Source organism: Phyllostomus hastatus, unplaced genomic scaffold, assembly GCF_019186645.2.
Source record: "Phyllostomus hastatus isolate PE091 unplaced genomic scaffold, TTU_PhHast_1.1 phas_contig_86, whole genome shotgun sequence".
Lineage (NCBI taxonomy): Eukaryota > Metazoa > Chordata > Mammalia > Chiroptera > Phyllostomidae > Phyllostomus > Phyllostomus hastatus.
In genome coordinates this window covers 69,460,336-69,472,881 of record NW_025333977.1, presented here as the reverse complement: position 1 = coordinate 69,472,881, position 12,546 = coordinate 69,460,336, and the positions used below count along the sequence as shown (strand labels likewise).

Genomic DNA, 12,546 nt, shown 5'->3' with positions numbered 1-12,546 from the left:
GAGTTTTCTGTTTTTTTGTTTTTGTTTTCTCATATGAATTTTATACTCCATTATGTTTCAGTAAATGAGGTATGGACCTTTAAAATATATCATTTCTTGGACCATTTTTATAGAACATTATATCAAATAGCTCCAAGAAAGTTTTATCCCAATTTGAAGTGCATATTGAAAGAAGTGCATATTGAAGTGCATGTGGCTTAAGACCACACAGTGAATGTTCTACTCAGAGTTGGACACTCCTGGTTTTCATTAGAAAGCAGATGTCTTGGAGGAGATTAAGGAAGTTGGAAAGCTCATTCATAAAAGAAAAAAATTTTAGTGTTTAACTCAGTTCAGCATGGAAATTGGGATTTGGAATGAATTACACATCTGAAGGATGCTTAGTTCAATGAAATGGAGTCTTTGGTTCTATCTGGAGAGCAATAGAAAGAAAAGTGTATGTGTGGGATGTATTCCTTAAATTCTTAAAATGTTGGCATATTTGGTCCATAGGTTGTAAAATGAACTGAGCAACCTACAAGACTTCCTGGTTATAGTAAGTCATTAGATAGTATTGAGTTTTAGTGACCAAAAGAAGTACAGAAAGGTGAAAATATTTTCAGTTTTATTTGAAGTCTTAGTTCTAGATCCTGGTTTCTACCTGATCCTTGTACTCTTTCACATTATTGTGGAGGGCAAATATCTGAAAATATACTGGAACAAAATCAGCATTTATGAGGAAGTTATCAGGTCCTAGTTAAACAGCTGGAGTCAGGATGTTTTATTTTTCCTAAATAAAATTAATTTTGTAAGCTCTTTGAACTTTTGGAGATATATTGGCAACATACTGTGTGAGAAAGCAGTGTTCCCTCAGGAGTGTTCCTGACTGCAGGGACTGCAGGGCCCTCAATACAACTCTAGCTCTAGAGATGGAAAGACTCAAGACTCCTGAAGAGATCAGATCATTTTGATTTGTGGTCACTGGGGAGGTTCAAGGCTGCCTGACTCCCTCAGGGACCCAGCTGTGGAATGTGTGGTCAAGGCTGAATGTTATCAGAACGACCGTCTTTTGTGTTTTTGTTTTTTTAAATCTCTGTTTAATGGGAAAATGCCTAAATAATGATGATGGATATGGTAATGAAAAGGAGGAAATGTAAACTGGAGAAAAATATCCTTGAAATATTATTTCTTCTTTTGTCTTTTGTATTGTTTGATAAATCACTGCTAATATTGTAAAAAAGGAGGGGGCAGCGGTAGAATAACAGATAATGACTCTGGCAGATAGCCCAGGATATTATAAGCTGCTTTGGCGTTTTTCTCTTGATTTTCTCAGAATTTCTTCATTAAACAGTAAAACTTTATCACTAAACATTTTATAGTTTTGTATGGCAAGAGACCCTTCAAAAGGAAACTTGTGTAATTTGATTAGCTCATTTTCATTAACTTCCTGTGAGAGAGCATTGGGTTTTAAATATTGTTACAGTGCTATGATTTATATTAAAGAGTTGTCTGGTTTCTGAGGTGAGGGTTAGAGGAAATTGATGCCTTTGAAAAACAATATAACATGGTTTGTTATTGTATCTATTCACCTCCCAACCTCTCCCTGGTAATGACACCATGGGCAGAGAGGGCAATCTGAGAATAAACACTGAAATACAGTTTTGAGAAATCCTTCCTAACCCCAGCTGCTCCATTTTGTGCTCCAGACACATAGCATCACATGTAGAAATAGTATGTTAAAATAAAGAATGCTAGCCTTGACATGTCTTCCTTGTTTTATCCCCTTTCTTTTTATTCATCTGTCAGTGTTTCATCTTAGCTTTCTCATTCTGACCTCTCCCTTATTTTTTATTCTTTTATTTGCACCCATTTACTTTTTAAAAATTATCTGCAGGCTTACATATTACAACATCCTCAGCTTAGTGGCTAGAGCACAGGCTGCAGAGCCAAATAGACCTGGGCCTTCATTCTGGTTCTGGCACCAGCTGTGTGTCCTTGAGCAAGCCAGTTAGCTTATGCACACCTCACTTTCTGCATCTGTAGTCCATATCTGGGGATTAGAGTACCTATTGGCAAGTTCTCTGGGAAGTAGAATTGTTTTGGAAATTCCCTAGCACATCCAAAGTGTCAGATAAGTGCTAGTTGTTAATAATGTCAACATTATCATCTTCGTCTTCTCTCCATATATACCTTCTTAAGACGCCCATTTCTTGATCATAATCATAACTTATCTTCTTTGATTATTTTACCTTTCTTGTTTTTCCTGCCCTGTCCCTTGTTCCTCCTCTCTTGCATTAATTATTGGAAATACATTACTAAGCCTAGTGGTTGAAACAGTGCCAATTCCTAGGCTGTGTTTTTAACCACCTCTGGCCCAGAAAAAGATCCTGCCACACATCCTTTTCCCTCCTTCCTTTACTTGGTTTGGTCATTGTGACTCTTTCTTTTTTAGAATTGCCCTGCAGACATTATTTTCTACTCTTTTCTGTCTTTTCCTATCCTTTACTTGTTTGAAAAATGAGCATTTATACTATCTATAAAGTCCTTTGGCCCTGACATCCTGTGATTCTACAAAAAGAATAAATGCTGGTCCGCTAAGGCCACCAGGTGTGGTGTTAGCCGGGTGTGTCTTTGTTGAGCATGAGTAATGTAAGCCCAGTTCTGAAATGTTATATGTCCAAGAGTGACCCAGGGAGCTTGTTAAGATGCAGATTTCCTGCACTGGAAATCTTCAGAGTCCTAGGTGCTTCTGATAAAGGTGATCAATGACTACATTTAGAGAAATATTGACATGAGTTTCAAAAATAAATGATAGCTGTTTCTTGCTCTCAAGAAATTATAGGATGGAAAGAGTGACAAAGAATTATAACAGGAGGTGAAATGAAGTGCTATAATAGAGGCATGGAGAGAAGCGTTTTGGAAATTGAGAGGAAGATTGTAAAAAAACAAGGAGTGTTTTCCAGAGTACATGGCACTTGAGTTAAGCAGTAGGTTTTCAACATGAGGAGCAAAGAGAGAGGAGCATCCCAGCCTTTGGAACAGCATAAGCATAGGAACAGGGTAGGAAAGTGTGATGTTATTTGTGAGGATGGTCAGTACCATGTGCTGGTTGAGGGTATAGGGTATGTGCAGAATTTCAAAGGGAGATGAGGTGAGAGATGAAGGCCTGGTAGAAGGTTTGGACTGGGCACTTAGTAACGTAAGTGCTAAGTAAATCATATTTTGGGGGGACTAGAGAATTACCATGATCAGAACAGTGTTGTGGAAAGATCACTAACAGTACTACTGAAGGTTGGATTAGAGAAGTGGGGGGTTCAGTGTAGTAGTAACTGTATTAACTATCTTACAGTACTATCTGTACCGAGGGCTGGGGACTGGGGAGTAGTAACACAAATAAAAGGGGGAGGGCAGAGAAAGAGTGAGAGTGCCCCAGTGTTGGGTGCATGCTTAGCTTGAATGTAGTTGGAGCTTCTATGTGAAACTCTTTGGTAGGCTTTGAAAATTAAAGATGTTGCTTTGAGAATCATCATAGAGAAATTGTTGATACCATGTAAGTGTCTGAGATAGCCCAGGGAGAAAATGTAATTCTTCTTCACTTACCACTCTTCTTCTCCCACCATGGGTACCTTTATATCCCTTTCCCAGAATGTGAGAGTTGAATTTTGTCTGGCCTTATTCTGTGCCCATCCCTTACACAAGGCTGTTGATCTTATTAACTGATAAGAGTGTAATCAGTTCTGAGAGCAGCCCCCTAAGAAGGCATTTCTTTCCAATACTTGAACACTGCACAGCACATGAATCATTATCCAGGCACTGATTGGCTAGCTGAGGGAACGGAAATCCTGTCCCTCTCCTCCAGTGACCAGGCTGGCCCCCCAGCCATTGTGTCTATGCTGAGCAGACAGAACACATAAACTTGTACTCTGTGGGAGGATCTGCCACGTCTTAGTCCAGAAGTGTTCAGTTAAGCACAGGATGGCCATCTCAAAGCACTTTTCCTTCCTCTTTGGCAGTCTGAGAAAACCTGGAATAGGGCCATGGCCATAGTTGATAGGCTGGCCTAAAAAAATAGTAATAATTGCCCATTGTTCTCCCTAGTTCTCTTATTACCCTTTTTAGAAGCTAAAAGCAGCAGTCCTGGCAACCTTTATAGTTTCCAAAATTTTTGTAACAGATATGTATTATTCTTATAGTCAGAAAAAGTGTTTTATATAAAAAATATTGTGCTGCTTCTGTCACTTATGAAAGATATCATCCTTCTTAGTGTGATCCCTACCCACCGACCCTGTCCCTGTTGCCCTGTGGAAATGTCAGGTATTTACATGTTTCTTATGTTATGGACCCTCTAGGAATCTGTTGAAGTTGTTCGTTAGCTCTTTTCTATAAAATTGCACTTTTGTGTGACTTCAAAACTGACTGATACCAGTGAATTCAGGCAGAAACTCCATTGGAAGTCAAAGAACAGAAAAGGAATGGTTCTATGATTTTTTAAGAGAGGGGAAAACCAACCAACTCACTAACAGTGAAGGATAATAATTCATTCTTGAGGAATTTTTTGGAGTTTGGAAGGTGGTTGCATTGAATCAGGTTTTTAAATGCACTTCATTGTTATGAGAGTTGCATTGGAGAACAACTTGAAGGTTTGACTCTAAAACGGCAATTTCATTGGGATGCTTCCTTGGTTTACAGTTATTTTAATCCTGAATTGGAAGCAGAATTTGGAGACTGACAAGGTTGAACCCTTACACTTCTCTCCCTGAGCTGGGAAAATACACAATGCTCTTTCTAAAGTGATTTTTGGACTACTAGTCTTTTTAAATAAGTTATGATGTTGCTTGAGAAATGGACACCCTAAATTAGGGTATATACCATCTAGGAAAATTTTCTAGGCTCCTACAAAAGCAGCAGCCCCAGCATCTCTGGGCTACGCTGATGGTAATTATCTTTGTGTGACTAGACCTTGATCCCTTGACTGCATTTTCTGGTGGTCTTGGGTCTGTATAAGGACTACATAATGGCCACCTACTTATAAGCTTTGATGTGCATGGTTGTGATGCTCCTTCTATGCATCATATTTACTCATTTCTGTTGCTTTTCTTTCCAGTCAGCCTCTGAGGTCCATCAGGTACCCTCCTGCTCTGCACATGTTGATAGACTGTCCAAGCTCATTCATTATTCAGACACTTGTGCCTGAAGTGTCTGAAGAAGTATCTGCTTATAGAATCTTGCTTTAGAATGGAGTGGGCCTTGACTGCAGCTCTAGTACTCTGAGCCCCTGGCAATGAGGACTCGTGCTACTCCCTGGTCATGCTTTCTCCCATCTCCTGTCTACAGAACCATCCCCAGGTCCCTCTTCCCCATGCCTGCTCATTTGTGTGGAGCTTGGCCTCTCACATTGATTATCTCTTGTTACCCTAACAGTGCCCTCCAGGAGATGGGAGGAGTTGGAAGGGTGGCAGATCAGTCTTGGCTATGAAGAAGTGAGGCTTGAGCCAGACCTTTCAGTATGGGTAACTTAATTATTGAAGAGAATTCTGTCCATGTAGAGCAGTGAGGAGCAGAAAGGGAAAAACCTTGCTTATCTTTAGGGGCATTCTGAGTGTTGCCATGGAAGGAGAATGGAACAATGAAGTGAGACCTGTGTTCATTCCTCATTTTTGTCACATGCTAACACAATGATCTGGTACAATTTTCCTTCTCAGAATTTTAATTTCTTCATGTTGAAAATTGGATAATACCCACTTTATAGGATTGTTGTGGAATGAACTAATGTTGTGTAAAGGAGGGGTTTTCAACCTCTGGGCCTCGGACAGATAAGGTCCGTGGCCTATTAGGAACTGGGCCACACAGCATGAGATGAGCCTGAATGTAATGCATTTGAATCATCCTGAAACCATCCTCATTCCTTACCCCTGTCCATGGAAAAATTGTCTTCCACAAAACCAGTCCCTGGTATCAAAAATGTTGGGACCACTGATATAAAGGATTAATTTTTCTCCCCTTTGTTTTATGGTCTCACTGCCCAGAAGCCTGCTCTGGGGACACAGAACACTCCCTGGCACTGTATCAAGGCCTTTACAAACTGACAGAACTATGCCCTTTGAGCCTTACCCCTGTCCCAACCATCTCAACTTCAGCCATACTATCCTGCTCATTGTTCTTTGAATGTTGATTTTCTGCTCTCCTGCCTTGCCCTCATACTTCTGTTCTTGTAGGCATCTCCCAGGAATACCTTACATCCTCTCCCTGTCTTCTTCATTCCCCAGCCCCTGATCAAATATTATCTGTTCCTGAAATCTAACCCCCATACCTTGCCCCAGAGCAACCTGCCCCCGATTCCTATAGTACAGTTCTTAGTAACTATAGTATGATTTCCTTTTCTGTGTTGTACTCTTAATTACCTTTTAAGGTTGTCCTCAACTCCCACTTTCAATTCTAAATCTTATATCTGCAAAGCTGTTTAGCATAGTAATGGGTAATATTAGGTACATCATAAATATATGTCAGTTTAATCTTGTAGGTAACTTGTTGAGAAATGAATAAAACTTGTATCCTAAGAGAAGACATTCATGCCTGTGATGGTTATAATATAATACAAAGGGAATTAAAACTCCTCAAAAAGGACTTTTTAGAGAGGTTTAAATAGTAAAGAGAGTTATTTCTTAAGTTCTTGGTTAATCCTCCTGAAAATAATTTTTTTCCTCCAACTCGTTTTTTTCCTCCTTTAAGGCAAAGGTGGTTGGTTGTCAAGACTTCTCTTTGCTCGTCTGAAAAGTCTAGCTTTTAATGTGGTGTCTTTGAAAGAGACAAAGGTACAGAGTATTAATACAAATATAGATGTTTAAATATTCACAAGCTTTGGGCCAGTCTGTCAAGTGAATAGAAACAATCTTTATGCAACTATAATCTTCAAGGCAGATATTTAAATTTGCTTTGAGGCTTATGTTTTGTCATATTCAAGATTCTCATCTCTACACACCAGACATAAGAGATTTCAAGTCAGCTGTCAAATTTTTTCCACAGCAAGTAATATAAAGAAGAAACTGGCTTATAGAGTCAGTTTGTCTGTCTCTGGAATACAGCAGTTCTCAACCAGGGGCAATTTTGCCCCCCCGACATTTGGCTATGTCAGGGGACATTTTTGTTTGTCACAGTTGGGGGATGTCACTTGGCATCTAGTGGCTGGAGGCCAAAAGTGCTTCTGAACGTCCTACAATGCACGTGACATCCCCCCACAACAAAGAATCACTGGACTCAAACTGTTAATAGTCCTGAGAAACTTTGCTCAAATGAAAAAAGGGAGCTGATCTGGTGAAGATAAAAGGACATTAATTCATAGACTCTTAGAGAAAAAAACAAATCTTTAGAGACCATCTTGTAGTGTTAAAACACCTACAATCTGGAAAATGAGGAAGGAGAAATTTAATTTCTGAAAGAGACTCATGCAGGTAATTGGTTTATTTATGCCCCAACTTTATTTCCCAAGGGAATTTTTAAACTATTAAAGGAGAGTGGCAAGACTTGAAGACAGTTCAGAAATCATTGAAAGTTAGAATTAGATGTGATCTTAGAGATCACCAAGTCCAGTTCTCTTTATTTCACAAAAATTAAATGATTTATTCAGGACACCACCGCTGACTGGAAAAGGCACAAACTGGAACCTGATCTTCTGTTCGCTGGTCTCAAATGCACGCCCCCCCCCCCAACCCTGTGCATCACTCCACTTACCTAACTCTTTCCTTGTCCAGTTTCAAGTCTTAATTGCTAGATGAAGCTTTATTAATCTACTGTAGACCCTCTTAATCTCTAGATTTATTGCAGGAAATTTAGTTTGCCACTTGAATAAATATTATCTGATGCTCTTATTTCATGTCTCCTTTCCTTGCCCAGATTAATAAGCTCTTCAAGGATAATGAATCTTTTGTCTCCATAATAATCTGCCCCAGTGTTGGGCAGGAGGTAGGCAATTCGGTATGTCATGATCAGTGGATTGATCGTTTGTGTCCATGTGAGGCTTTGAAGAGAAGATACTGAGTGTTGGGACACTGTGCATGTCACTGAGATACAAGTGGTACATCAATTAGTAACCCCACTCCGCATTTTCAGAGGCCTGAGGAACGGCAGAGAGTGAGGCAGCCTTTCTAGGCCTATATGCATTGTTAGTTATTCAAAGATGAAAACAAAAACAAAACTCTGAGATTAAAAAAAAGGTTATCCTAGTAACCTTAAAAAATATGCAGGAAAAGTACAGATTGGAGGTTACAGAAGAATCACAGGGATGTAAAATACAGCATGGAAAATATAGTCGATAATATTGTAATAACTATGTATGGTGCTGGGTGTGTACTGGAAATATCAGGGGGAATGCTTTGTAAAGTATATGATTGTCCACCACTGTGCTGACACCTGAAACTAGTACAAAATAATATTGAATAGAAACTGTAATTGAAAAAAAAATTAATTTTAAAAATACATAGGGCCATTTGGTTATGAGAGGGAAGGGAGCTCACAAACATAAAACTAATTTAAGGCTTTCAAAAAATTGTCTCAAATAATCAAATAAATTTTATTTCTCATGCCCAATAATTTTGTGGAAAAAATAAGTGAAACTTTAAAATGAAGACCCAATAGGATTATCCCCAGGATAGCTGATTGCAGTGCCAGAGTCTATTTTTATGGTACCTTTCTAAGTGTAAAACTGTGTGTCCTAATGGAACGTTGACAGATTTGTGTGTGCTGCCATATAAACAGTGTTAATTCATTATCAAATTATAAAGTACTTAGCAGTGTTGGCCAGTTAACTTGCTGAACTCCCTAAGGATTCCTTATCCTACAGCATTGCCTTCTGGGGATGCTGCTCTCAGATATTCAGCTGCATGAAAGCTTTACCCTGCTTGACTGAGCTTGAAGAGTAGAAGGGTCCATCATTTGAAAAGGAAAGGACTTGGAATGTAATCTAAATGAAAATGAATTTTAAAGGGGTTTAAGGTTTATAGACTTTAATGAGCTACTTGTTTTCTTTGCTCTTTCTTGCATTTGCTTCACTGTGGCCTGAGGTGAATGGAGTCCTTTGTTTTGGTTCATCCAAACTGCTCTCCTTAATGTGTGTTCTGGACCATTACCAAGAAATGCTGTAGGCTTACGTTGAAGGCCTGGGACCTGAGAAAGAAACGGAGCTTGAAGGTGTCAGACAGCCTGCTACTGCTCTGTCAAGGATTCGAACATCTATGCTTTCCTAAGCTATAACACTGGGAACCTTCCCTCCCAATAAAATGGCTTTTGTTTTTTTTTAAATTGAGCTTTTCTTTTGAAAAGAAAACCTGAGGAACAAGTCTTCTGTTTGTCGTGCCCACCACCAGAGGGCAGAATAGTCACATTTCCTGGAACAGGTGTTATGATTAGGGTGAGATCAGAGTCGGGACACATTTACTAATGTTTATCAATATAGAATTTGCAAAAACAATGGAGTTCCTACTTTAGGGTGCAATACTAATCAGTGGAGAACCTTATTAAAAATTCAGCTTAGTGGGCCTCTACCCTTGGAGATTCTGATTTGATAGCTTTGAGTGGAGTCCAGGATTCTCTTACAAGTATCTTGGATTTTATTTTAACAGATACTTATCTTAATGTTTTGGACATGCATTATTACTTGATTTTTTTTCCTCTTAGGATTCCAAAGCAAAATGATTATTTTGGAGGAAAAACTTAATAGAAAGCAAGGTGTAGGGAAACTAGAATGTCGTTTATAAAGATCTTTGTTTAACAAGTTTATTTTTAAAAATTTTTCCTGTATCCCTTTTTTTCTAAATACTATTTTATTGTTGTTCAAGTATGTTTAACAAGTTTCAAAGGAGACTGGTTTTGTAAAGATTCAGAATCAAAGAAGCTACTAAAAACTTGTTTTTGTGTAGAGTTATATTTCAATCAAAAAGATTATAGAATCCTTAGACTACAAGTCTGAGAAATGTTAATTAAATATCTCTTTTATGGCCATCTCACAGTGCAACCTAAGGATAAAATGAACCTTTAGATGTCCTAAAGACCCCACATAGAATGTCTTGGCAGTGTGAACTGTAGTCACAGAGACCTTCAGAGTTTGTGGAATCCAGTCATCATCTTGAACAAGCATAGAGACTTTCCTTTATATGTAAAGATCCAACTACAGTAATGTACATTGTCCTTCTAGTGAGCACAATGATTTTATTTTCATCAGTACCTCCAGAGAATAGTGCATCCTTGAAGGGAAAGTTTTGCCATTGTTCATAAACAGAAAGAAGAATGTGGTAAAATCATTCAAATCTGATAGGATGCCACAGCTCAAAAAGTTAAGGAGAAAGGGAGATGAGTGAAATGAAGCTTGGTTCTGAAGCTGGGGCTTTGACCAGTGAAAGGAAGATACTATTTTCTTCAGATGTATATAAAAGCAATCTATCTTCTATGACCCTCTCCTGGGCCTTCTTTTCTCCAAGAATGCAACCCTCCACCCTCACATGTCTCATACCAGGATTTCTTAGTGTCACTTCCTCTCTCCTTCCTAGTTTTCAGGGTTCTTCTGTGATTATATGTGGATGAAAAAGTAAGCTCTGTAACCACACACACAGATGTAAACAAATTATTTTTTAAATTAAAGGTTACAAATCTAAAATGTGATTTTAGGGATGATTTTGTAGAAATAGAAATGATTTCTCTTAGAAATGATGCTCTCTTTACAATAGGCTTTAATTAGTAGCACTTTGAATAATCTGTATATGTTATTAATCTGACAGTGCTCCTAAATATTGATGCTGATATGAATTATTATACTGAAGTAATCCTGCCAGTACAGGAATCCAAAAAAGAGGTTGGTTCCTTGAAAGTTCAGTAAATCCAATAATGTTAATCACTTGGGAAGTCTGTTTATAGTTAATACCTGGAACAGATGGTAAATGAGAATCTGTGCATTATGATGGACTTGTGGTATGAACTTTATTGTAGTGAATTGCCCTGGCTCACATAGTATAAAAAAGTTGAATCATTATAAAATGGAAGGACTAATAAATAGCTCAGAGCTTCTCAAACTCTCTTAATTACAGGTGTGTCAAGAGTGAATCTTCCCCTCAGAACTGGGGCAGCCAGAGGAAACCTGGGAGTGACAGGGGTCCTTGGCTGATCATCTCTGCTTCTTCCTCCATTTCCCCTAGGGCCATGGAAACAATTTTTCTGTTTGTGCCATTATATGACAAAGGTTGGGAAGCTCTGGAAAGACCTTGTCCTTTAATTTTTTCTAGTTTCTGTTAATAATTTTATGGTCAGTTGATCAATACCTTCAAAATCAGTACCCTCTCTTGATTATTATCTAGAAAAACATCTTATACAGCAGCATTATCAATGTCTACTTTGCAATATGTAAAATGAAATATGCAGTTCCTTCTAAAGTTCTAGCCCAAGGTGACTTAAAAATAAAAATAGTTTGGAAAAACATTTAGGCCATCATGTATTTTGTAATACAGTTGGGTCACTGCCGATTCCCAAGATAAATGTGTTTAAACAGAAGCTTTCTCATTCATCACTAGCCTAAACTTTCATCCAAATTTATTTAATGATGATGCAAGCCCACAGCATTGGTGTTATAGTTCATCACCATGGAAGTGTTTCTGTCAACAAATCCTTGCTTTGCTATCATGAAACTGATTTTACAGGGAAAAGGAGGGTAACTGTGAAAGATTTCTTTTACTTCTAAAGATCTTTATAGTTTGCCTGGGTGTCTAAATGAATTGTGTTTAAAATCAATAACTAGCAATAACATTAACGATACTAAATTAACAAGAGGTTGGGAAAGGGAAAATGGTAATGAGTTACTTTGAAACCATCTCTTTGGAATTTGACTTGGGGACTAGATTTATAATTTAAAATGTTCCTTTGAAAGTTGTTCTCTTCTACAGAAGTATGGATTATGCTCAGAGACTCCCATGAGCTGGGTATTAGATTTTTTAAGGCTGCCTTGGATGAGATTTTATCAGCTACCTTACAAGTGGCATAAGTGGCATAACAATAATCAGAAGAAACATCCTTAACATACTTGAAGATCTTTTTAAAACATCCCTTTTCTATAACTTGTGTTTGTAACTTTCTTTGGCTTTTATTTGCTTGAGGTTAAAAAAAAGACACGATTAAGTTGAAAGCTTCTAAAGGCAGCCCACTTACAAGCAAGGTGGGGAGCCACCTACCTTAAGTAATCCAAACGATTTGGGGAACTGAATAGGAAAAAGGAACAAAAATGACATTTTTGCTTTGAAGTAGAATGTTCAAGAGCACATGGCATAATGGCTGATTCTTGGTTTGAATGTATGCATATATATTTTATGGAGATTTTCATCTATGGTAGAAATACAGTCAACTCTTGATTGTCAAGGTAACTTGTATTTCCAAATGTGCTTTTTCTGGCTTCCTGGCACATTTCAAATCTTTTTACTTTCACCATCCGTTCATGTGCTCACAAAAGCTAATTATTTAATATTATTTTATTCAGTTGTTATCAGTACATTAAGTTCCTAACACGTGCCAAGCACTGTGCTGGGCCCCAAAGAC

General features: G+C 38.1%; 2 protein-coding genes across 5 annotated transcripts in view; one reads left to right on the top strand and one right to left on the bottom strand.

Annotated features, from left to right (window-relative positions):
- The window catches only part of CMSS1 (cms1 ribosomal small subunit homolog), a 382,394-nt gene that overhangs the window by 13,361 nt on the left and 356,487 nt on the right, over positions 1 to 12,546 (top strand). The window lies entirely within an intron of this gene.
- FILIP1L (filamin A interacting protein 1 like) overlaps positions 1 to 12,546 on the bottom strand; it is a 120,625-nt gene that overhangs the window by 7,569 nt on the left and 100,510 nt on the right. The window lies entirely within an intron of this gene.